General features: G+C 44.2%; 1 protein-coding gene across 1 annotated transcript in view; it reads right to left on the reverse strand.

The window, feature by feature from the left end:
- The window catches only part of ptprfa (protein tyrosine phosphatase receptor type Fa), a 220,305-nt gene extending 196,006 nt beyond the window's left edge, over positions 1 to 24,299 (reverse strand). Inside the window, exon 1 of the mRNA XM_076279000.1 lies at positions 23,974 to 24,299. The gene's annotated coding sequence lies outside the window, so the exon portion shown is untranslated. The remainder of the gene's footprint in view (positions 1 to 23,973) is intronic.
- Positions 24,300 to 27,426: the final 3,127 nt, after the last annotated feature.

The raw sequence follows: 27,426 nt of genomic DNA on the forward strand, positions 1-27,426 counted from the left end.
GCCCTGCGAGAGTCGGCAGAGCAGCCTCCATAAGCCCTGAGCTCCACACTTCTCTGTGGCGCAAGATTCCCACAGGAGTGCCTTTCTAGCTAAACCTTCCCAGCCTGCTTTGGGGTGAGAGTGGGGGGAATAAAAATCAATTCTCCCCTCCACTGAAAATATTTAGCAGAGAGGAGCTCAAATCCCTCGCAGGGGGTGGCCACCATCCATCCATCCATCCATCCATTCATTCATTCATCCCTTTCATTCTTCCCTCCATTTTCTTTAAGACGTCAGCCTGGATTTCCTTTCTACTGAGGCCCAAGAGTCACGCTTCTGAGCACCCCTCTGTTCAGGGGATCTGCGCTGTGGTCGGTTCCACGCGAAGCTCATTAAGTCAGGATCGGTGCAAGCCAACGGGAGCTGTGGGGTGCATTGTGCACAAATATTTTGCCCGTGGAGTATACGAGGGGGAGTTGAACGGCTCGTCTGCCTGCGGCACTTTGCGTAGTACATTTTCAGCAGGCCCCTCAGCTTCCCTGTATGTGGTTATTATAGAGCCATAACCACCAGGCCCTGGCAGTGCTGATTGGAAGAGCTACTGTCCAGGAAGTAACTGCTACAATGGCTCAGCCTGCCCTTTTAAAAAGGTACACTATTATAGGTTTAGGTATTTTTGGCGACTGTAGAGCTCCCTCTAGAGTTGTGATATATTTATATTTTACTCTGCTGTTGCAAATAGCAAACTTCTTGTGAATTATCCCTCCCTGTACACAATGAAAATGCTTTTGTTGTGGAGGTGAAGGATTAACAACAGGCAAAAAAAAAAACTTCCAAAGAGCTATATCTACTGACGAGGTAATGTTTCACGATTCTCGCGAGATTTGTCGGGCCACCGTTCTTGACGTTGCATGGCTGGTTTTCTCGGTAAAATTGGCTTCGTAAAGGTGAAAATGTTGCATAGTGTACCTTTAAAAGCAGGGTGATGATGACATTTTTTCACCCCTACTCACTACCATAGAAACAAAACCGGATGGAGGATGGAAACTCCATAGAGCCTGCTGTCTGCTCCAAAGCACAGGCAAAAATGCAATCCCTGAGGAACTATTTTCTCGGGGAACACGGTGAACCAACGGTGACCTATGCCTGGGTGTTCAGGCTGAGGCGCCCTGATGAGTGTCTCTGCTCTCTTAAGAGATTCCCCCCCTTGAATCCTCCCCAGTCAGCGGCTCAGGTGGTGGATGAGATGTTACACCTGCACAGACGACACATCCCTCTTAATCAGCACCCCCCCCCCCTACAGACTCTACTGTCAGAGCGATACAGACCACAGATGCTAGTATATCACTTCCTCTCTCTACATGGGAGTGTGAAGAGAGAGTGAGTGTGTGTGTGTGTGTGTGTGTGTGTGTGTGTGTGTGTGTGTGTGTGTGTGTGTGGGGAGGGGGTCACAGCTGGAGACGTGGAGAAGAGAGGAAGAACAGGAGTGGCAGGTGTTTGTGTTTGTGTGTGTGTGTGTTTGTGTGTGTGTTTGTGTGTGTGTGTGTGTGTGAGGGGGGTACCACTCGACCCTCTTTGTCTGCCATCCTGTGGAGAAGATGGCAGACAGGCTGGCAGGCTCTCTGTCTTCAGGTCGGAGGACAGAGACAAATGCGCCGGCCCTAAATAAATATGTTTCATGAATCATGCTGGTGCATGACAATCTCTCTTCCTGAGAGCCCCTGCTGACCAGCACTGAGACAAAGAGAGGCAGCTCCACTCCTCACCACACAATGAGGTGGAAGACTAAAGGCAATGATACATGGGGCAACTTCTTGAGCAATGTTGCTGGGCAACCACATAAACAGTTCCGTTTAATCTGATTGGATAATCATGACAACTTGCCTACTGATGATAAAAGTTCTCCAGAAAAGAAACTGTTGCCCAATATCAATGAGAGCAACTTTTGAATAAGGTAGCTCTTAATGAAAACGGCATCATTCCTGTGACAGTTTGTTTGATTGACACATGCACTTACGCACACACAGACAGAAGACCCAAACATGTACACATGTACACACACACACACACACACACACACACACACACACAGAGAAACACACACAGAGAAACACACACACAAACACACACACAAACACACACACACAAATACACACACACAGAGCACTGTTTGAGACCTTTTATGCCTTGCTTTCTTCATTAGCTAAGTGGGTCAGGCCACACACAGTAACGCCACTGTTTGTGAGCCAAGGACAGATGCATCTGCAAACGTCTCTATCTTTTAATAAGCATTTTGCTTTTCCATCAGAACACAGAGCGTGTTTGTGAGCACATTTGTGCAAACACACATCACACAGACACACACACACACACACAAACACAAAGAGAGCAGGTGACTCAAAGCCTGAACTGTGCCAGACCTGGCCCTAATCCCACTCGACTCTTATGAACAGTCTTGTAGACAGATGTTTGAGTGAGTTGAGATTAAGAGGTCTTCACGCCACTGCTTACAATTTAAAAAAAATGTATCTGGGATTAGACTGCAAGTGGTCAGTTCCAAATACAAGTGTAAACGATCACTGAGACACGTTATGATCACATCGCTAAAACCCCTTGCTGGGTTGGTCAGGGACGCATATCTTTTGTAGTGTAGACGCTAATGTGTTCTGATGTGTCCTGGACAACGGGAGTTCTAATGAATGTGAGCGCGCTTACAGAATCTAAAACACCTTGATTCTGATTCTGATTGATTAAATGTGTAAACAGCGATGTGTCCCAGCGGACCACTTGTGATCGGATCACCCAAAAAACAAACGTAAACTAGCCCCAAGAAGACCAGCTCCACACCAGTTGAGGAGAAAAACTCACTCACTCACCAGGGAACATGGAAAGGAACTGAAAAAAATGTGTAATTACACATTTAGCAAAGGGAAGGGGGGGAGGTTGTAGTGCCCTTTAACCAGAGAGCACAGCGAATCAATTAGTCCCCACATTCCATGATAGTGTGGGAGAGTGAGCTGTGGCATCTGCTGCTGTGCATTCCTCATGCTTCCTGGAAATGCAGCCTAGCGAAGGCCAGGCAGGCAGGCAACTCAGAACACTCAACTCAACCCCTGCGCTGAAGTCCAGAAGTCAGCCTTCAAAGATTTGTGGTGATAAAAGGAGTTTAATTTAGTTAATATATTTAATATATTACCGGTACATTCTTTCGTCAAAGGAACAGTGTTCAAAAGACATCAATCTGGTGAGATGAGATGTTTTGTACCAGACACAGCCGCTAGCTAATTCCTTCTGCATTTCCTGGAAAGGTAGACAATAAAATAGACCATACAATAAAATACATTATGATAGGAAATAAAATACAACAGCTTGAATACAAGATAAAACAAGCAGTAACAAAATAATTGGTTCGGTTTCTCTGCAGGGATTTTTGAAACAGCAAGATTACAGGTAAAGGAAAAGGTACTTGTTTATGACTTCTTATCTCTGTCTTAATAAGAAAACAAATGCTCTAATTGCTACAAATTAGCCAACAGGGAGTTCAAGTCCACCAGGTCACAGGGCAGCCACTAAATCATTAACAGGCTTAACACAAGGTGCTTTGTCCTTCTGCTGCCAAATCCAGCACACTAATGAGAATTGCACGACCTCTTACCAGCGCCTCAAAGTAAGGTCACAGCTCTATCTTTTAAACTATAAGCCCAGGTGTTTGGACACAGAATCAAAAGAGCTTTACGAAAAATGTCATTTTCAACTCCCTCTGCTCAATAAAAAGTGACCCTGTCGGCCATTTTGAGCTCAGAAAAGCTTTTAAACAATTTAAAAGGACATTTCTCAGAGGAGTCCTCCCAGTTAGTCGTTTAACGGATGTCTATGAGGGGACAACAACTTAGCGAGCCAAAAGGCTACCACTGCACAGAGCAGAGGGACCAGTCTTGGCATTTCAGGTCAAGAATCAACAAGCAAAATGAGAGGTTCAGTCTGCCCGTGCTAAAAACACCCAAAGGGACAATGTTTATTGTGTGGCAATGTGCAGAGTACTGAAAACATGGCTGCCGCCTTCAGCACAGGGTACACTATGTATGTGTGTGTGTGTGTGTATCTCTCTCTCTCTCTCTCTCAAACACTTAAGCGCGCACGCTCACGCACACACACACACACACACACACACACACACACACACACACACACACACACACACACACACACACACACACACACACACAGACACACACACACACAGACACACACACACACACACACACACACACACACAAATGACATTCACTGCATCATTGCCTTCATAGAGAGAGTCCAGTGGTGTGCAGATGAACATTCTGTGCCCGTCAACCATCTCACGGTCTTGCGCTGGAACAGAACGATCCCGACACCATGTTCACAGACCTGAACACGAGCCACCCTGGAGCGGCCAGGCCGTGCTTGTTCCGAAAGAGTAATTAACCAAGTTGTTTTTCTCCACATAAAACTCCAGCCTTGTGTGTGTGTGTGTGTGTGTGTGTGTGTGTGTGTGTGTGTGTGTGTGTGTGTGCGTGAGAGAGAGAGACAGAGTGAGAGTGTGTGTGTGAGAGAGAGAGAGAGAGAGAGGCAATTGTGTGGAACATCCTTGAACCTTTGTCAGCTCGGAGTTGAGAGTCGGACAATGGGCCTGTGTCCGCACCCTGAAAGGAGCGGGAAAGCGTGGATGCGTGAATCTGGTGTTTAGACAGGTGCTCGACTGCTTTATCATCTTATCTCTGTGGAAGAGTTAAATAGCACAGGGCGAAGAAAAGGAGAGAGAGAGAGAGAGAGAGAGAGAGAAAGAGAGAAACAGAGAGAGAGAGAGAGAGAATAAAACTCGAGTGTAGTACCCGCAGCATAACACCTAAAGCTCCATTTACAGGAGCGGCCGCTCGGGTGGGCAGTAGCTAGTAGCTAAACAGTATGAGCTAGGACTGTGGGGGGAACAAATATAATGCTTCATATGCCAACCCCAAACAACAAACAGCCAACCACACCACACAAAAGAGATTGTGTACAGTAGTAAAGGTTGGAGGGGAGAAATCAAACCCTGACTGTTGTATCACTATTTTAGATAACAGCCTGTAAGGTCCAGCAACTTCCAGGCACAGTGCCTGTGTGCGGAGCAGATTGCCCAGACCCGTGGTGAAGCCAGGCACAGCAGGCCTACTTCCCTTCCCTGTCCACAGAGCCCAACTCTGATGCAGGCCAGGGACCACACAGAGCACCTCTACCAGGGCATGAGTCAAACAGATTGGCCGTGGGGACATCACGTCTCAGAGAATCGGCCCCTGCCGCAGCCTGCGTGCCTTTCAATATGGCCTCCACCAACTCACCACCAGCCTAAACACCTAGACACTAAACACTGCCGCCACACACAGGAAACACACACACACACACACACACACACACACACACACACACACACACACACACACACACACACACACACACACACACACACACACACACACACACACACACACACACACACACACACACACACACACACACACACACACACACACACACACACACACACACACACACACACACACACACAAAATCACAGCTAAAACACATAAATTAGAAGGCTTGAGGCATTACTTTATTAAAACATTGGCTTAGGTGTTCAACATTGCTTGCTGTTTAAGCTGTTAACGAGTTGTGAGGGCTTGTTTTCGATTGCCGATTAATACAGATGCTGATGGAAAAGGTGATGAATGCCTCTCATTCGTGCTGAGACATTTTTTACAGCTCTAGAATGCGAGCTTGTTGCCACCTGTAAAGGCAGAAAGGCTGCACTGTGTGTGCACCTTCATTAAAAACACTGCATACTACATTGTGAGCTTAACACGTCCAAAGTGGGGCCTCCTTAATAGCCCAGGATAAAGTACGGCAATTTAGCCACGGCACAGGCAGTTTAGACTCAGCGACAATACACAATTGGAAGCAATGATATTAACTAGTCGTATTTGATGAAGGAAAAAAACCCTATTGTGACTCCCCGGAGGAAATGAAGCATTTGACACGGGTGGTCGGGGAGGCTTGCTCGGAGCCGGAGGAGGGCAGAGGGAGTTGGCCACTTAGCGTTAGGCAACGATTATGTGTGACAGAAATGCTCAGAAGGAAGCGAGGCAGAAACAGCCAAACGGCAGCTAATGTCATTTCCCTATTAGCAAGGCGTGCCTTTAATTGTGCCCAGGGTATGCGCGGAAGACACGGCTGCCACCCCGACAACCCACTGCCACCACTGTGACTTCAGTTCCCGGGCAAAACTCTCATGCCTGTGAATGTCCTTCACTGTGCCAACAGCCATGAAATCAACATAAAACAAATTGGCAGAAAAAAGTGGAGTCTATCTATGGTCATAATAGTAATGCATTAATAACTATGCAAATGAAAAAAAAAAACATGAATAATGGCTATTAAAAATATTCTTCAGGGTGAAGCTATCTTTGTCTAGCATGGAATTAAATGTCTCTGCCACATGAAACATCCAAGGCGCCGGCATGTTGTGAAATTGAAGTCTCTTCAGCCATTCCCTTCCTGCTCAATTTCTCTTCGCCAGAAGCTAAATGGGTCGGAATTGAAATGAGATCAACACATTGTCAAGGCTCTGCCACACAGCCGTCATCAAGTACTGTCAGAAATTTTTCACACTCTCCAAAAAGCCACTACAAATTTACCCAAAGAGTTTAATCCCCCCCCCCCCCCCCCCCCCACACACACACACACACACACACCCACTTGAGATGGAGGAACCTGGAAAAATACCACAGACAGCACTTAACCTCTCAACCCTAGCCTGAGGGAGGAGGGGGGGTAGCCAGAAGTAGATATGGGGTTTGTACAAATTGCAGACAGGGACCATGGCTAAGAGTATAAATTAGAATCTAAATACCTCTCTCCAACTGTGAGCGGCCGGCGGGGCAGTGAAGAGTGGTGGTGGTTCCTGCCTGCACCCCACTGCTCTGCTTAGCTAATCTGGACGTGGGTGGCTTTAGCACTGGAAGGGAGACCTGTCAGACATAAAAAGCTTTGACAAGCCAGGAAGAGAGTCACGAAAGTTGACGAAAATGTTATGAGCTAAGAGAAGGAGGAGGTTGAGCCGGACGGAGTAACTTAACGGAGCCGATGGGGTGTGGGGTGGGGGGCGGAGAGCGAAGCTGGGGTAGACGAAGGGGGGGGGGGGGGGTGACTGGAGCTGGCTAGTCAAATTCTGAATTCAAACAGCACACACACACACACACAAAACACAAGATGGCCTGAAGGGATGAGGGATGCTGGCTGGCTGGCTGGCTGGCTGTCGGCAACAAGTGGGAGCTGACCTGTACGGCAAGCGCTGTTGCCAGACTCAAAGAGCCTCTGGCCCTGCTTTGGTTTGCATAGGCTGCTGGTGGACCCTGGAGAGAGGGAGAGAGAGAGGGAGAGAGAGACAGAGAGAGAGAGAGAGAGAGAGAGAAAGAAAGAGAGGCGGGCAGCTCTGATCCCAGCCATTTCAACAAGACTCGCTGGTTGTCAAGGAGATCAAAATGGCATCCAACACTGAGTGTGCTAGTCTCTGTGTAGCTACCTTTGTCACTGGATTCTTAGCATGGTGTACACATCCTCATGTGAAAACCTTTGTCAGAAAGCGGTTGATATGAATGAATTATATGACACATAAAGCCCCGTCTCCCCAAAGGAGGACTGCGCTGATTTAATAAACATTTGCCCTCATATTTTTTGATTTATGGCACTTGAAAAGCTACATCAGTCAGTAAGCCTTTTCCATGTCAATGATATTAGACACTGAAAAGTGATCAAAGCCTGCATTAAATCATCAGCTCCACAGTGCAGTTTATGACCGATTATCCCAAATCATGCTTAATCTCAAAACAAACGTTCTGTTTGGCTCCCAAGCGTGTTCCGGAGCCTTCAAAATCTCTGCTCCTTAATAGGTATTGGAGCGACGCGGATACATCATTAAAGACCGACTGTAGAGTTTGTATGATTTAATTAAACAGTCTCACACTCTCAGCTACCTCGAGCCTCCTGAGCAAGAGCAGAGCACTCAGAGTTTCACTTTTGAGCTTTTGTTCGCTCGAAATAAGTTGGCGGTGTCGCATTGATTGCCTTTTTCTTTTCCCTCCCTCTTCCTATTACCTCGTCTGCGACAAATTGCATTTTGCATCTCTGTCCATGTGCAGTCTTGCGTTTGATCTGAATCAATGCAGGAAACAGTTCGGCATGACGGGGCACAAAATGGCAGCAGCTCGTCCAAATTAGGGCCCCGGCGCCGGGTCTCTGGCGGTGGAGAGGCGACGGAGGAGAGGTGGTGGTGGCGGCGGCGGCGATGACACAGGCAATCATCGGTGGCACACTGCAGATTAATTTGAGCTAAAGATGCCGCCGACCGAGACATCCCCAGGGGCGCTCCGCGCAGAGGGAGCCTTTAATATTCATCACAGGCCGGGGCCCAGACAGCACGAAAGCATTCACTTCCAGGGCCGAAAGCCGCAGAATATCTTTGTTAAAGGGCGCCCAGTCTATTGACAGATCTCCTTGTAGCCCTCCACCAGCAATTGAATGAGCAATTATGGCGAGTGGGCCTGTCACAGCAATGTGGCGCTTTAGGAGGTAAAAACGATGCATAAAGTGCCAGCCAAACGGCTGTCCCTGTTAGCAAAGTGGCGGGAGAAAGAGAGAGAAAGAGAGAGAGAGAGAGAACAAGATAGGAAAGAAATGGCACCTCATTGTAGCATCCTCATTGTGAGAGCAGCGACAACTAACGCTGAAGAGGCTTTGAACAGGGAGCATTACCAGACTGAATATTAACTAGTGAGACACCGCCAGCTGTCATGCTGCAGCCCTAACGCAGGAGGCCCACTTTGCATGCATTGGTTGGTGAGGCTCCCATAGCCTCTTTAGGCTACTGCTAACCGACAGGCTTCTTAGTGGCATCACCTGACTGGCTACTGTGACTTGTTCATTCCAAAGCCATCCTCGACATCTTATCACTAGGAACGACAGTCTACTGGTTTTCTCTTTTTCCCACTCTCACTGCCACATTTGGAGATTCCATGCAGCTATAAATGCCGTCCCCCCCCCCAATAAAGATTCATGATTTCCATGACAAATGGGGCTTCTCTGACAGGATAATTCTTGGTCTGTATTAAAACCACCCGCAGGCATGTCAGAAAGCAGGAGCTGGCATTGAACTCCTGAAGACATATAAATATCTCAATTTTTTGGCCGGAATCCGAGGAGTATGACACATTAAAATCCTGACTGAACTGTTAAATTGTCAAAAGCAGACATCACCAGCTTTTGCTATGCTTTAAAAATACGGTTCAATATCAATGCCTTTCACCTTGCCAGTCTAGTAATAACTCATGAAATACACTTTAGCATAAAGAGTCACATTTCCAATGTAACCATTTAATGAACCAGACACAATTATGTTGTCAGCAGCACAACCTTAAAGTCTTATATGGATAATGTAGATATGATGTTAATATTACACTGCCGTATTGAAAAGGCATCTAAGTGATTACATTACGATTACAGTCCTTTCCAATGATGGGTGATAATCTGAGAGAAAGCATGGTCGATTTCGACTAGGATGAAAGTCTGCCATCTGGCTTCCATGTTTTCCACTGCTAATTAACCAGAAGATTACACAATGATGATTTGTCAATATACCTTTATTATGAATTCTCTTCTCAGAAGAGAAGAGTGTGTGAGAGAGAGTGTGAGAGAGTGTGTGTGTGTGTGAATGTGAATGTGTGTGTGTGAGTGTGAGAGAGTGTGGCAGCTGGTGCTCCACCATCAGTAAAATTCAACATAGACAACATGGCATATCAAACTGCTGTGCAAGATAAGCATGTAAAACAAGTCAAGTCACTTTATTTGTATAGCACATTTAAAAACAACAGTTAACCCAAAGTGCTTCACAGGTAAACAGGGACCCCAGGTAAACATAGTTTCCGCTCACTACCAACCAGGTCTTATGTTAGAACTACCATTTGTTTGGTCCTTAGCTAGTGTGTTCTTGTATATTTAAGTACAGTTACACACATAGTACTATATCATTTCTATAACTAACAGTACATATGGTTAGAGTCTGGGTTGGGGTTAGTTCCATGAATGTGCCTGACGCATTCAAGTGCACTGCAAGAAGTATACTTAATATAAAATGGGATACAACTGGCTTATTCAACCACCAACCATCACATACTATGACCTCTGCTTCTCTGATCCTCTGATCTGAAGAAACAGCCTGTCCATGTGCGCGCGCCATGGGCATGTGAGTCTGTGTGTGTGCATGCAAGACACCCACTGAACACCCAGGGTGAAATCAAACTGTCTGTTTAGGAGCAAGACAAAAAACCAAAGAGACTCATTGGTATTCAACAGCGAAAGCCGTGATACTTCCAAGTGATGCAGCCAAAACTACACGATAAAGATCTGTCAAACGAGCACTCTTTGAAAATCCGCTTGTGAACACTGCATTGTAAAAATGTTAACTACTCCCTCTGAAAACGGAATGATTTGTGATTAGGAGGAGGCCAAGAAAAGGCCTCAGGCATTGCCTGTGTTGCCCTGGCAAAGACGAGATACAAAGCTTTTTAGTTCATTATTTAAGTACAAATTTGTGGGTGACAAGTATTCGAAACTTAACATCATTTGAAGTCTTACCTAACTAACCCATGTGTCTTTCATTCAGTTCATTTGGTGTGCGAAAGAATCACAGCAGGTAAGGCTTGTTAAAGAATTGAATCGAAATGGTCACGCATGTCTTCAAGCGATGCTCGTCATGGGACATTTGTCAGCTAAAACAGGCATGACTTCTGAAGAACCAAGAGCTCCCCATCACATGGCTCCATTTGCAAACTGTGGGGCCATACTCTCTGAGAAACAAAAGCATTATTGGAATCCTGCAAGTACCATTACTATTACTGTACCAAAGATTCTAGAGCTCTAGAATCTTTGCTATTACTACCCTATCACAACTGCTGCACAACATCTGCACATTCTAATTGGCTAGCAAAATAATTTTTCTGTAGGCGCTCACTGCTAGCAAGAAATGTAGGCTTTACTTGGACCAGAATGTCCCTGTTGATTAGCTAATGTTTAATTTAAAGGAAAACTTGGCAGGATTTGCTATATTTCCCCCTCTACTGGAGAAATTGTGCATTATGCTACTTCAAACTGTGGAAAAAGGTAACGATAAAGCACATGGATTTGTTTACAAGCTAGCGAAACGGTTAGCATAAGTTCGGCAGAACAATGTGGATGTTACAAGGTAAGAAACACGATTTAAAACGAGTTTCTTGTTTCTCACTTCTCTTTCCAGGACGGTAGTCTCAATGTTGCAAGGTTGGTTTTCCGCCTGGGGATGCTAGGGGCAGCGGGGAAAGTCACCATTTCCACAGGTCAGGTCATTTAACCATCCAAATGATTTCTAAATGGGTTTATTACGTTGAAATAGTTGCCAAATTCCTCTTTAACAGTGCCAATGGTGTTATGGATTTAACCCAAAGACTTCTGGGTTAAAAGATGGCAGTCAGCATTTTGTATGTCTTTTCAAATAATCTGAATCCTGTGTTAATTAATGCCATCTCCCAGACAGCGCTTGTTATAGCAGGTCTTTCCTCAGATGCCAAAAGTAGAAGTGTTCACTAAAGCAATTAAACACACATTAAAGAAATTCTCAGCGATTTTTATGCAATTTAGGAGCCTGAAGTTGTTACTTTTGGACACAATGCTTAAGCTATGATTTGTATCAGAATGCCTGTCCAGTATACTGTTCTATGCTAACAGTCTAGCCAGTAGCCATTCTGGAGTGGCTCTGGCCCGAATCTGGTGGAGAATCTGGTCTTGATCGGACCCCGAGTCAGCAGCTCTCTGTTTAAGCATCCGACACATGTGGGAAGAGCAGCAAGGTCACAGGATAAAGGAAGAGCAAAACCTACTCATGCATATCCAATGTAACTCACTGGAGGCTGATAGATCCATTCACTCATTCATTCAAAAGCCATGTGTGGAAGTGGACGGCCCAGATTTGTTCTCTCAGAATACTGATTAGAACCAAATGGTGTGACAAGTTATTAACAGAGCGTTCAGTCAAACGCTAAACATAATTTCCATTCCTAACACAGGGCAAACGCTCCTCCTCTTCCCCGGAGGACTTGCTGGGAAAAACAACAAAAGGGAAATGTGATCTTGTCCGGCCTACTAGTATGCGGTGGACCCATCGATCCCAGCCATTGATTATAGTCTGAGGCCATTAATGGGCAGAAATGGGGGGGAATACCAGCAGAAGCCAGACACGACTCACAGACCACGACCAAGCAAGCTGACAATTCCATTGAAGGCACAGGCCACCTGGATACAACCCCTGGGGCTTACCATTGTCTTTTTGTTGCTGGCAGTGGGACATTTCAAAGGTTAATTATTTCTGCTGATCGATTACAGGACCAGCGGTTTCCAAGAGCAGCCAAAAGGTGTCGAAATGAAAAGGCCAAACATCCAAATGTTTTTTTTTTTGGTTCGCCATCTCTCTTTCTTATTCGCAGTTCAGTTCATCTGTGTTTTGGTGGAGTCCTGTTGTATGTACGGCATCTGCCTGAACAAATCCAATTACAAAGTTCGGTATAATTTGCTGGAGACATCAAACTTTACTTGATATTCAAATGAAAGGGATTCGTCTGTTTCATTTCCATTCTGCTCCGTTTCAACTTCTTTTTGTACTCCCTGCTTTTGGGAATAGTAGTAGTTTTTTTTAAGTTCCTTGAGGAAGAGATTTTTAATATACAGTACTTCTCGACCCCCAAAAAATAAAAGAAGATAAAGGAACAAAACACCCGTTCATCCTTGTCTGAGACACATTAAAACAGTACTTCCTGCTGGCAGCTTGCAAACAACATCTCCCGACGTTATAAATTCCCTTGTGCTTTTTGTCCCACATCTTTTTAGAATTTATATCGGAAATAAACTTGAACTGTGGCCATGAAAATGCTTATATCCCCCGCGGTAACGTGTGGGCTAACTATTCGCAGCGTTGGCCCCGGCGATAAATCACGCGTCGTCAGGCCTGTCCTGGCCACAGCCGTTTTCAGACCCATTTACCACTGATAATGCCCGCTGTTCCCCCGGGCCTCTGGGGGGTACAGGGCGCGGCGGGCTCATGAATCACACCTCTTTCTCATCACTAGCGGCCCACCGACCAGCCACCAGCTCCACGCCACGATGCCACAATGGAGCTGCTGCCAGATCGCCTCACCTGGATGCCTGGCACAGGGGCACACACCTCAGGGGAGGGAGGGAGGGAGAGGGGGGAGGAGTGGGTTAGCGGGATGGGGAGGGGAGGGTTGAGTTGGGTTGGGTTTGGGGAGATGGCAGAAGGGCATCCTTTTATCTTAGCCCTCCCCACTCACCAGGCTCACACCCGTTGCCATCAATAACAGCCCTGCCATCGATTATGAATAAGAGCCAGGCTAGCGTGGCATGCTGATTAAGTAAGGCACTGCATGATCAAGAGCGCAACCTTCTCACCTTGTTCACATCAACATCAATTAATATCCCACCCCCCCCACCCACCAACACACACACACACACACACACACACACACACACCAACACACCCGCCTCTCTGCACTTGGCAAAAATCCCACTTCTTCTCTCTCCCTCTCTCTCTATGAAGAATCTCCCACAGAGAAGCCATGTGACTTTTGTCCTGTGCACACACACCAGTGAAGAAATTCCACCTCCACTGCTAACACTTGCTTTAAATATTCCCATGCTTACAATTATCACATCAGTAAGGGGTAAGAGACATGTGGCAAGACACATGTGTAGTTGAGGGAACCAATGCACTTCTGCCCACCATCAAGCAGTGTGGGAGAAGGAAACTACATTAACCCTCGAGCCGGTATGTTGGAAATTGAACTTTCTAAAGAATATCTGGGTTCATTGAATTGAACATGGAATTTTAGAACCTTCAATTGTTGCGGAACGGAATCTTCTGTTAGAATGTTCAAAACTCCCCTGCTTAAGGGTTAAGTTACATAATTGTTCTATTGACCGTAAAGGTGGTTACAACATTTTTGAGCAGTCCTCAGCAGTATTGACCAACTCTTGACACCGTGGGGCAATATGACTTCACTTTCTGGTGCATCCGCGCATGTTATTCGTCCAGGGATGCTGGGGCCCAGCCAGAGCAGCAGAGGGCAGGCAGGCCTGTGGGATGCGAACGTGTCCAGACCCACGCTTACGCCATGCCATGGGAGTCAATCTGGACACACGCATGCGCGCGGGCACACGTACACAAACACAAACACACACGTACACACACGCGCGCGCGCGCACGCACGCACGCACGCACGCACGCACACACACACACACACACAGACACAGACACAGACACAAAGAATCCGGTGCTTCTATGAGGAGGAGAATGATGAGAGTGTACTCAGCATAAATCAACACCCCAGTGTTTCAACAGGCCCAATTCAAGGCTGGGTTTATCTAAAAAATGCAAAGCCTTAGCTTTAACACTTTTAGCATTTCATAACCGACTAAACGCATTTTTAAAAAGATCAGTGCTATTCTTAACATCACTGCTCTCTCAGGGTTTTCATATACAGTATATCAAATCCATGAAGAAGTATTTTTTCCCCCAAAATGCTTAAATTAAGCAAATTAAGCTCAAAGTAGATGTCCCACCAGTCACGCTGACGATCGTCTCCCTCAGGCGTAATGAGCGTTTTGATTCCTTAAGAGAGTGTTTCAGATCTACTGCAGTGTGACGGAGATGAATCCCACTGGGATATTCATTTCAGGAATGCTTTGGGAAATATTATCTGCATCATGAATAGCATCATCTTTTTCTCTCTTTTTAAATTCATTTTTTTGTTTTTTTCCTTCTTCTTTAGCCTCGTCGAAAAAAGTCACTGGATATAACGGGAGCGGTTTATCACCTCACAAACAGCTCATTTGATTCCAAGAAAGCCATCCTCATACAGTATATTGAATGCTGTGATTTCCCGTTCTTAATCCCACAGATGACACAAACAACAATAACAGTGACAACAACAACAACAACAACAAAAAACAACAATGGTTTCTTCAAAAACAATTCAGGCACTTCTGGTCTAAATTTATTGGTGTCCTTCGCCATACTTTTCCAGTGCTGCGGCCCCTCTACATCGGGCTCTTCTGGCAAGGCTAGGAAAGAAGAGGCTCTACTCCACACTGACACAGGCATGATGGAATATTTTATTAAGCCGCAATGCTGTGATATATACACTTGAGTTTCAATCTCCCCAGCATGTCAAGGCCTGTGATAGACCACTCTGTCCTGTATCCTCTATTACGCTGGTCACACCCCAGCACCTATCTCTGTCCTGTCACAATGCGGCATCATAAAGCTCCCATAAAAAAAAGAAGAAAAAGAGGAAGAAGAAGAAGAAGAAAATCGAGGATCATGTCTGGTTACCTGCAGGTTTGCCCCTTTAACCGCTAGCACCACTAACACACATAAAACACAGTCTGCCATACCCAATAGACATCGCTAGGTTCACACTTAGAGGTCTGCATTATATTACACTATTGAGAAGCAACCAGGCCTGACCTTGTGGAAGACAGGGGAAGAGTGGAGTAGGGCAGTGGGGGGAGATGGGGTGGGGGGGGAGGGTTGGTGACGGTTGGAGCATTTTAACAAATGGATTAATGGCCAGTGTGAGTCATCTGATTCTCATTTGCCTTCAGACAATCTAATCATGGTAATGGCATTGCAGGCCATCAGCAAGCAGGACAGGATGCTTCTGAATGGGCTCTGGCAGGAAAGCGACTCAAAAATCAAAACAATATTTCTCAAGGGGGCCATGGACGGGGGGTGGAATTGGGAGGGTGGTGGGGTGGTGGTTGGTTAATAGACACTGATGGCAGTGGAAAGTCATTAGTAGTGTGTTGGTGTTGGGGTTGTCGTGGAGATGCATTCTCCCACTGTTTCCCCTCGTCTCTGGAATGCAGGAATCTTGAGTGAGATCGCTAACCGATCATAGTCATCAAAAGCAGCGATAACAAGAGCAACAGAAAAGCATCATAAACACACATACAGATAAAAGGAAGTACACCAACGAAGAGAAATCAACCATTAAGATGGCTTTTATCTTTGGTATCTTCAGTCTGGTACATTATCAGATAGGCCATCCCTCAACACCATGACACAGGGATATGTGTGTGTGTGTGTGTGTGTGTGTGTGTTTCCCGCCAGATAAAAGGGCCCTCTATGTAAAACAAACTGTTCTTTATGCTGCCTAAATATACTCAATCTCTGGAATTTTGAGAGAATGGAGAGTGATATCGTGTCCGTGCCTGGGCAAAGCAAACACTGCATGTCAATCGTCTAACAAATGATGCAGCCTTCCTTCCATGAGCATTTAAGTCTAGACAAGAGCTTTTAGTTTGATACTGCCTAACACCTCCACATTTGGACAATCATTGCCAGGAAGACAGAGTAAATGGGCCCAGCAATAAAAGAGACGCTCAGTAAATGATCACAAACCCAGGAAACAGGAGCCAAAGGGACCTTTTTTTCTGTAGGCGGATTCCTAGCTTGACCTATCCGGCTTATTTGTGGCAGACTTCAAGAGTGTTGTCATCTGAATGGACATCAATGTGAAATTAAGCAGAAAATGGCAGTTTGAGTCAGTGGTGAATTTTGAACAGTTTCACTCACGGATGCTAATTGACCACGGTCTCCAAGGAAGCACATCAATTATTCCTCTGGCTGGCTCTTATAAACAAGTGTTACACAAGTGTGTTGGTAATATGTTCCAAATTTTTGTTCTCGCCCTCAGGCCTAAAGGGAAAAGGATTTTGTGATGTTTTGTTAATGGTGTTGTCCTTGCTTACAATCTTGAGCAAATGAAACTTGCCACTGAGATTTCCAGAAACACGGAGGGCAACTGCTTTTAATCCACTTACACTGTAAAATCCTCAGCACCGGCATGTAGGCTAATAAGACTTAGCATTTAGATCAATCCAACATGAAATTCATTACTTCCTTAGTGATTCATAGTCACGTGACGTCACAAGGTAGAACTGCGAGATGTTATAGAGGTTTCTATGGCAGTGACAAAATGGCTGCGGACTCCGAGCGGAACTCTCAGGCACCTGCCTTTGAGCAGAAACTGCAAATAAAGACCCTTTTTCTCAACTTCATTTTTCACACATTTGGTGCCCGACTCACCCTGCTGACATGAATGGAAAGAAATGAAGCAACAACAAAAAAAAGAGCCTCAAATTGGCTCTTTATGAAAAGAAACACGTGAGAGAAGCGAAATGAGTCTTTTAAGCTAACATGTAGGGGGAGCTGCTCTGCTAGGCCTGACAAGCACACTGCTTTTCAGAGAGCTAGTCATCCTCACTGACGTCTCATTAATTGATGATATGTGGTGACAGGGAGCGCTGGCGCAATGAGGTGAACACAATAACAGGAGAGGGAAGACACACACACACACACACACACACGCTCAGACATCCTCCCACTAGCGAGGCCCAGTTCCATGTAACTTTTTAAAAACTGTCGCAGGGGAGGGAGGGAGGGAGAGGGAATTCAAATACATCAACAACATGTCATCATTTCCCCCTCCCATTTCTACATTTGTTAGAACAATCCCGGCGGTTGAGCTTCGCCAGTCTTTGGTGCCTCTCAGCGTCTGATCAAAAGAACCTGCACTGATTCAAGACGCAAACAGCGCGCTTGTGTTAACATTTTAATGCCATGCTGAAAAACTACAAAGTGCCGCCCCTCTTCGTCGAGCTGACAGTTTTTACTTCAAAGCGGCAAAATCACCTTAACAGCTAGAATAGCGTGGCAAAAATCCACTTGCACACATTGAGAATGTTCATCAGACCTACAAGAGGATAATCAGCCCTCCATGATGGAAACATCTTTATGTACAGACAGGTCATGCCTACGAAAGATTCAGCGGGAGTGTAAACATGTCAATGCTCCAGAAAGACTTAATTTAAAATATAAATAAAGAAAAAAAAAATAGCTAAATAAAATCACATCCACACTGAAAAATATTTTCTTTACTGCGAGGCAGCAGTGGCTGACGGAAAACAGAGCTGTTTCATTCAGATCAACAGGTGAGTTCTCACCTCACGATATGACCACGACTTTATCATAAGGGACTAACGACGTTCGAGATGACTAACAACGTAGGGACTGCTGCTAGGGTCAGATAAAAAACCCAATTACTCCTGGTAATTCTCATATCAAATAATGCCGTGTGTGCTTTCGGCATACTTTATTTTTAGCCTGATCTCCAGGGTACAAGTATTTGCAGATACCTCTGCTGGCTTACAGTCTGCACAGACGGTGGGTATTGTACTTGTGCTTTTTTACCCAAAGAGGGTATCTCCTGCTTGTGACCAAAACGATGGAGTCCGCCCCTTGATCTATGGAGGGATGAAACAACAACATTGCCAGCCTGACGTTGGTCGAACAACAAACAATGGCGACAGTAATTGAAAACCCTGGCTACTCTGTTCTCTGGGCTTGTTGTTCTTTGTGGGAGCAGCTCGACTATTCGGCTGATAGTTCAATCAGCAGATGTACAGCACAATGGCTGGCCAGTGATGTATTGTGGATTCCGGTCTCTTCCTGGTGAACACAGAGCAACCACTGAATATAGTAAGTGTTTTAAATGGGATAATAAAAAAAAGATAGTCCTGACAAAAACAACAACAACAACATTTCTCATGTCTATGGTCATTTATCACCACAAATGCTGTTTGGGATTTGCATTTGTATTTTCATTTACAAGCTCAAATATCACTTATCCACTTAAGATCTTTGAGATCTCACAGTGTGACATCCCTCCCACAGACCCTGTAAGTGGCTACCCTGATGGACATTACATCGCCATAGCCACCACCACCACCACCACCACCACCACCAAGGGGTGATAACAGTAACAATAACAGTGCTACTGCAATGGTTTAGCAGTAAAGAAAGAACATTTAGAGACTGATGTCTCACTTGGCATCGCAAGCCAATATGCACTTGGCAAAAACAGAAGTTGGGAAGTGGCTCCTGATGCACAGAGGGCAGTATGGCGTTACAATCTCCCAAAACTGTTGGTTTCCCATTACACAACACGTCTCTTTTCAACGTGTAATCACCAAGGGTTCCCATAAAAACAAAACAAGAAAACATTGCCCGTAGCTCTGTCCACTATCTTAAGTCTCACTTTCCCCCCTCAAGGCCTCAAAAACACAGGACAAAAAAAAACAAAAACAAAAAACATAATACAGCCAATAAATGAAATTGAGCAAATCGTTGGCTCAGCAATGAACCCAAGTGAAGCCATGGTGACGACTGCCCCAGGCTCCAGTTACATAAACACACATTGGAGACGGCAGACCTAGATGAGAGGAAGCCTCAGTAGTTTCAGGTCAACATGGCTACATCTGCCACTGCCAAAACAAAGACTAACAGGTGCTACTTTCATGGCACTGGGGGGAGCGCACTCTGGGATGTGGAGGTTTCAGTAGCAGCAGCACAAAATATCTTACAGAGTGAAAATCACACGGAACAGAAACAAATGGCTACCACTATCAGCCACACAGCTCAAAAGAACTACATGCACCCTGCACTGTGAACATTGAACTGGTCTGAACTCACACTTGCAACCTCAGCCAATGGAGGCAGGCATTCTAGCAAGGAGGCTAAAAATGAATGGGACCAGCGTCTGTCGCTAGCATGTCTATTTAAGGTTTCAGGGAGTGAGGTTTATTCACTGCACAGCATTGTGTGCCAGCTGACTACTGTTACATATAGTGAATGTTGACACCTTGCACACTATTATATTTATTATGTTTTATATAACAGTTAAATTATGACAGAAATTCTATTTTTTGCTGAACCAGGCCTTTAACATTATGTTTAAACATTAGGGTACGTCATTGCAAATGTGATGGATAAGTGGCTGGCACAGCACCAGGAGTGATTTGCTTCCCAATTGACCACTATGCTGACGCAATCATAAATCTCACTGTCAGTAATGCGGCTGGAACCATAACAGTAAAGCCTCTGGCAACACTAAAAACATGCCATTATATGCATTAAGAGCACAAAGTTGCTGGGGTGACAAATGTGATGTACATGTATTTACAACCTGTCCAGATACATTCTAACCACCGCTTGTGGTCTTACAGGCCAGCATGGCTTGGCCTCGTCGCATTTCATTTCTTTAAGAGTTCAAATAGCTTATATTTTATCAACGTTTTTGCTCATGTGGTCAGATTTGACAAGTAACGTAAATGACAATTACTGTGCTGGATGGCACATATAAGAAATGTTGTCAGTATGCAGTGTTGAAACTGCAGTATCTAGACATCCAAGTCAATAATCTAAACAGACAAGACCTAAAGGCTAGATGTACACAGCTTTTAAAATCCTACAGACTTATTTCTCCCCCTAATTTGTGAGACTGATCTGTATTGGGCAAATAGTTCACTTTGTGTGAAGCAGCATCATTTCATGACAGGATGGGTTTGTGGGTAAATACAGCACAGTAAATACGGTAAGGCATCAAGCCTGCGAGAGCTTCTGCAGAGGAAACACTTTCATCGGCCACCACTGCTCGCTCATCGTCACATTCCTCCCTAACACACTTTCCGAAAAAACTGGGGCACACTTAACAAGCACGGTCACGGTGAATCCGAAGGACAGGACTCCACAGCAAGCAGCTGACTGAGGTGGAGCAGCTCTGTTCCGGCCAGATCGGTTCCCTTGTCAGCTGCCGTCGGCTTGGAAGCAGGCTATCGGCTATGTGTGAGCAAGATGGCAGGAGCCAACGAAAACAACACCCCCCTACCCCCAACACACACACACACACTCACACACACAGCAGATGCCTCGTCCCTCTGTGCTCACTGTGCAACAGCTATTTACACAAACTGTGAATTCAGTGCATTTGCTGAATCCTCCCCCTTAACACACACACACACACACATTTACACAAAGTGTGAATTCCATGCATTTACTGCCTCCTCCCCCTTGACATACACAAACACACACAAACTGTGAATTCAATGCATTTGCTGCCTACCCCCTTGACAAACAGACACAAACATTCTCTTTCTCTCTCGGTTGATCACACACACACACACACACACACACACACACACACACACACACACACACACACACACACACACACACACAGCATTCACACATCAGGTTCAAATAAACCCAATTAAATAGTTAGCACTAGCCACAACAAACCAACAACCACCAGCCATCCGCAACTCAAGCCAAACTCCGCCCCATCCAAACAGTGCTTCACCTCCACTGTGCTGGGTGCTCAATCTCATTAGCACAGCGTGGCTACCTGCTGCGTCAACCAGCCTGGGTGGCGCAAAACACACATAAATAAATAAATAAATAAACAAATACAGGCCAAAACAGAGATTTTAAACACACACACACACACCCTCCCCTTTAATATGTTTACGCTACCACTCATCCCTGAAATTACACATAATTTACCAATGTGGAGAGCATGAGTGAGCACAGGCACAGAGAGAGAGAGACAGAGATGCACAGAGAGAGAGAGAGAGAGAGAGAGGTAGAGTGAGGGTCCACTCCATAGAAAAGCAAAGGGCAGAGAGTGGCGCGATAGGTAGAGATGCAGAGTGGTTAGATGCAATAGTACTAATTACCAACAGTGCTTTGCTTTCTGTTTACTACTGAGGGGCTGCTCGCTGTTGACAGGGCCCAGAAATTCATTAACAGAGGGCAGAGGCAAAAAAACAGCTGCCCTGGCAGCAGCCAGGCCTGACCCCTGGTATCACTTCAGGGCAACACACACACACACACACACACACACACACACACACACACAGCACCGGGCCCACGCCACCACATCTGTGGGCATACACACTGCACCACAACACTGCTTGCAATACAGTCTGGCTGCCCTCTGGCTGCATATTAAAAAATCTAGCAATGACGGGGAGCAATTTATGCTTCTGTTGAACACATCAGGACAAGTAAATCACATTAGATCCCGTTTACTTTTAAGATGAGCATCATACATTAAACAAATTCGGCAAAAAAAAAACAATTCTATAACACATTTGTATACTGGTTCAGACAGCTAAAAGAAAAACAATGAAGTTATGCACAAAAGTGAGATATTGTAATGCTGAAAGCTTGCAGCGTCTATCTATCCTCGTCTAATTGTATAAGCAAGACTGATATGCCATCCGACTTAGAACCACTGCAATGATTAGCAAGACGCAAAACTATCCTCATTATGCTAAATGACGCAAAAGGCAGTAATTTGGTACAGGATTTTACGAGCGTTTAAGTATGGAGCTGAAGTTGGTGGATGCGCAAAGACTGCCACCCATTCCGCACTTGCAGCTCTGCCATACGTCATGGTATTAAGCAAGTGTATTTTTTTTTTTTACAACTGACCGGACATGGTATATAGCAAGACTACAGTGGACCAACATACATGCACCCAAATCAGTTCGACATTGCCAAATTTATAGAAATTATTGGCTATCCAACGCCTCTAGGGACAACATACAACTGATTGCCGGCTGATACTGGGCGACGCATTAGAGACAAGATTCCACTCGACCTTTGAAATAAAAAACGAAATACAAGCCAAACAAGTCTAATTCCAAAGTGACCATGCAATGTCGTGCATTCAATGTCGACAGAGGCTGACGTGCTAGTGCATTCCGTCTGTAATTCCTAAAGAAGCGTTACGCATGCAAAATACACATGGAATGAGTGTAAACGAATGCGCCAAAATTGGATATCAAACCCAATTTGCACCCTCATAACTAAAAACATTACGACCTTCGTTCAAAGGTGGTATTTAGATTGGAAAGCAAATGGCGGAAAGTCCGGGTGAAAGTACCGTTATTTCTTCCCGGTAGCTAAATGCATGTATGGTATATTGCGGATCGTGGTAAAGTCAAAAGGCCTTTTGAAGACAAACTAGGTGATGCGTCTCATTTCGGTTCGATATTGCTGGACATGACAACATATGTGTAGCGTTCGACAACGACACGATGGGCGCTGCATACAGTTCATGTTCACTCAAGTCCGTAATAATTGATCATTATCTCAATGATTTTAACTCCGGCCTTATAGGCTGACACTCTTCGCCAACGATATATTCTTAAATCATTTCCCTATAGGAAAGGTACACTGACAAGATAATAAGTTTAAAAACATTGAATTCACATTAGTCTACAATAAAGCATCATTCAACGATAGGTCACTCATGTTGTAGGTTATGCCACTGTCACGCTCATTTAAAACATCACCATGCAATTAACGACCATTTAACTGTGGCTTATCACGTAGCGTTTCTATTTGGGGAGGAATTATATATATATACTCATATAAGTTCTTATCACTGATGGTTTCTTAAAGCCTACTTTATAAGTTGTCTAAATCAAGCACAGATACCTGAGACAACGCTGTGTTAAGCAATGTTACATGGCATTTCTCGGAGTACGTTAAAAATTGAGACAGCTGATGTGACACCGTGCATACAGGTGCATCCGTTAATCTTCTTCTCACTGAAATTATAATCATAGCATATGCCCAGTTCAACGTAACAGGTTCCAGTACACGGACTGCCCGACCGGAGATGCCTTGGTCCTGGTATTTGCCCATGAGGCGTGTACATAGCCGTATCGATCTCTGACAATCTGTGAATCGATGCACACTGGTCTGTAGAAAGCTTATAGTGGGACATAAAAACAATACGTCTTCACATCAATGATATCTGAACTCTGGAAAAGAAACAATCGCGTGCATTAGCTACTTACAACAGTCCACAATTTTACACGAGACCAGACCAGCGATCACTTCAACTTACGCTCAGCCATAATGTTGGTTACAAGAAAGCGCATAACAACACTGAAAGCACAAAAACTCACTGTCTTTGGTGTCCTCGGTCGTTTTCATATTCTTGAGTAAACAGTAACCACTTCGCGTCCCCGGTCGACTTGAAAGAGAAATAATATCCCTTCCCCTCAGTTCAAGAAACCTAGTGCGATTCCGAAGCTTTAAAATAGGCGTCCTTTAAAGCCTTCTCGCACCCAGCGAAATTCGTGTATATTCCTTATGGTGCTTTGAAGCAAAACAGTCCAAAGCGTCAATCGTATCGTTGATAAAAGTCTTTTTTAAAACGTATATTCTCCCCGAGTTGAAGCGGCGTGTTTCCGAGTTTTCCTCATTCAGTCTTTCGCCCTCTGTCCCCCGCGCTGTGACAGGTTCTTTTCTCTCGCGCGCTCTCAGTCGGTCACGGTCTCGCTCTCGCTCGCTCCCTTTGGCTCACAGGTTGCTCGCTGACATTCTCGGGCTCTCTCGTACCCCATCGGTTATTTACGGAATTTCTGAGAATAATTTGTGATTCTCATTGTTACCAATTCAACGCAATCAAATTCATCTAAATATCTGTGTCAGAGCATAGCCCACATTTAATACCATTTAGTGAGATTTGCTTTTTAATTTATCCAAAATAATGTCTTTAAAATGTTAATTGTGTTCAGTTTCAAACAAAAACAAATAACTTCACCATAATAATCAGGCATGATATATAACCAAACAATTAACATTTCATTTAAAAAAGAAAAACACATGCCCATATCTAGTTAGACTAGTACAGAACTAATTCGGTTTGTGCCAATTATTCATATAACATATTAAGTCAAATGCAGTAGGCTGCTGTAGTAATTAGTGTAGAAAGGAATAATTTACTCTTTCAGATCCTCTCAGTGGAACTATGAATGCATCTCAGTGCTAAAAAGATAATAAGACACTTTATAAATGTGAGAGCTAAAGCCTATTTTTATCCCAATGTTCTGTGGGATTTTGTGTTGATGTAGCTCAGATATATCATAATATTAGGGAGTGCAGCATGTTTTTTTTTTTTGCTGTTTATGACTATTTCTGTGTACACAGCGGGATCATCATCTTAGCATGCCTCAGTTACACTGTGAACAGATCAGAACTACCCCTGAAGCCATGTCAGAAACAACTTATGACTCATGGTCATAGATGATGTTTGGGGCAATGATGTCATAGATGATGCTAGGGGGGAGGGGGGCGTTAGGGGCATTTTTTCCCTTCTTTTTTTCCAAAATGTATTTGTTATTTTATAGGTGTGATATTATGCTATCATTTAGGATAATGGACTAAAGTCAAATAAAGTCAAATGTAGGCAAGTCTGTTCGAAAATAGCGAAATGTCTTTGGAGCTTGGACCGTGACTGAAAAGATCAGTGATGAAAGTCAGTAGCCTAACGTTAAAAAGATGTTTAGACAAATACAAGAGAATATATTGATACACAGACATATAGATACACAGTCATATGAGTCAAAACACATCAGAGAGCTATTTTAAGATTCTCCCCATCCAAACATTGACCTGTTTACAATTACTGAGTAACAAGTTCTGCATGTCCTGAAAACCAGATTAGTTTATCCAATCAAGTGTGAAAAATTCATATGCTAATTATATTTAAAATAAGTTCATTAAAGACAAATGAGCTAAAAAGGTTTGCTTGTCAGTCTGTTTTCCTTTCACCCCTTGACTAAAAATATATTTTGATTATGGCATGAACGTACTGTGCTAGCGGTTGACATATGTACAGTATGTGTGTACTCAGAAAGGATGCGTATGAAGGGAATGTCATACACCCCCCCCCCCTTGCCTCCTCAAGCTGTGACAGTGCACTCTATTCGTGTGAATCACAAATGGTAAGATGTCTGTAATTAAGATGGCTTACCTGTCTCTCCTTCAGACACTGAGTGCCCCTCGTCCATTAGCTCTAAGCAGGCGTGTCTGCAATCTAGACATTCTTCAGGGGAAAGTTTACAAGGTCTCACTTGCGTGCTTAATGTGATATACATTTTAGCATATCAAAATGACTTGATGATATTTTATTGTTAAGTATTAATATGTTGATCCTGTAGTGGATTGTAAATTGAGATGGCTCTTTTATGTGATCCTATATCAAGGAGGAAAGAAGTGTTTCTTAAATATAAGTAAGTAATGCAATGGGGTTTCTCACCTCACTTACTCAGTTATCAAATGGCAGTCTTTTACCCATCCATGTGTTCTGAGCAGGCACAGATTGACGTATTGCACTCTACAGATAGCTCACTTGTCTGTAAAAGGTTTCAGGTTCAGTAGACAGGAAATGCAACCTAAGAGATGAGAGGATGTCAAAGATCCCAACCCGTTTCCAAAAGCCATTCACAGGCCTGCGTAAAAACTACAAAGTGACTGTGACAGATGTCCATGCAAATGCATCAATTCAAATACTTTTAGGCTGAATTGTCATTGAAATAGATGGCATATACATTCATTTGTGACATGAGAGAAATAAGCTGGATCAGCACAAAATAAAACTGTTTGTTTTGTCACAGCCTCGATGCATGATATAATGACTCAGTGAAACAATTAAACTGTTCCTTGAAAGAGAACTGAATTTGCATTCTGTTTAATATCCCTTCTGTATCAGTGTAGGCTTGTTTACAAAGTAGCACAGCCATTACATCTGTGCCATCGTCAGTATGTTAATACCTCTCTATGTGCACAGAGTAGTATTAGTCAACTCGGACAGGGAAACGATTGTTACTCAATGTGACTTTAATGGCATGCCCTTATATGGGAGTGCTGAAAAATTACATAGCAATTACCTTTTTTAAGCTGCAAGGCTATTTCTGACTACGGCCCTTCGAGACGCCTTAAGTATGGGAGGTAGAACATCCAAAACTGGGATAGAGGTTTGCTGGTGGGTTGCACCCAGTCAGGCTTAAAAATAAAATGCAAGAGGAAAGAAATATGCTGTTGGCCAAGGTGAAACCAGATTACTCTGCGTGGAAAAATACAGATTCAGTGTTTTGCAATAAAAGGATTCATTTGATCTTTTGAGAAGTCTTTGTGTGGGTAGTAACAGCAGAAACAAAATGAAACAAAGCTGCATTGGAGATGGACGGTTTTCATGAGCTGACAAAAAATGAGAATTTTGTTGCTGAATACATAAAAATGCTCTTACAGCTTCAAGACAGAATGAGGAATAGGAGTGACATGAAACTGTAAACACGTTGTCTATATATTGTATACTGTTGTGTCATATTTTAATTGAAATGCAATATAAACAGGCATGTGTTTGTGTTGCATTTTAATTAACATAATCACTGCAAAATAAGATTTATTGACTGCTGGCTCTGTGCTTACAGTTAACACCCACACACACAGAGCGATCCTTACTGGATATGCTGTAAGTGTTTCCAGGCAAGACCTATTCACAGCTGTGCCTGCATTAAGTGCTGTTACTGAATCTGGACTCTTAAAATACCCACATATGGACTGAACATTGA

The sequence above is a fragment of the Alosa pseudoharengus genome, unplaced genomic scaffold (assembly GCF_046254945.1).
Source record: "Alosa pseudoharengus isolate Yale_2024_CS ecotype anadromous, Long Island Sound unplaced genomic scaffold, YU_APseudo_1.1 YU_APseudo_1.1_scf_11, whole genome shotgun sequence".
Classification (NCBI taxonomy): Eukaryota; Metazoa; Chordata; class Actinopteri; order Clupeiformes; family Clupeidae; genus Alosa; species Alosa pseudoharengus.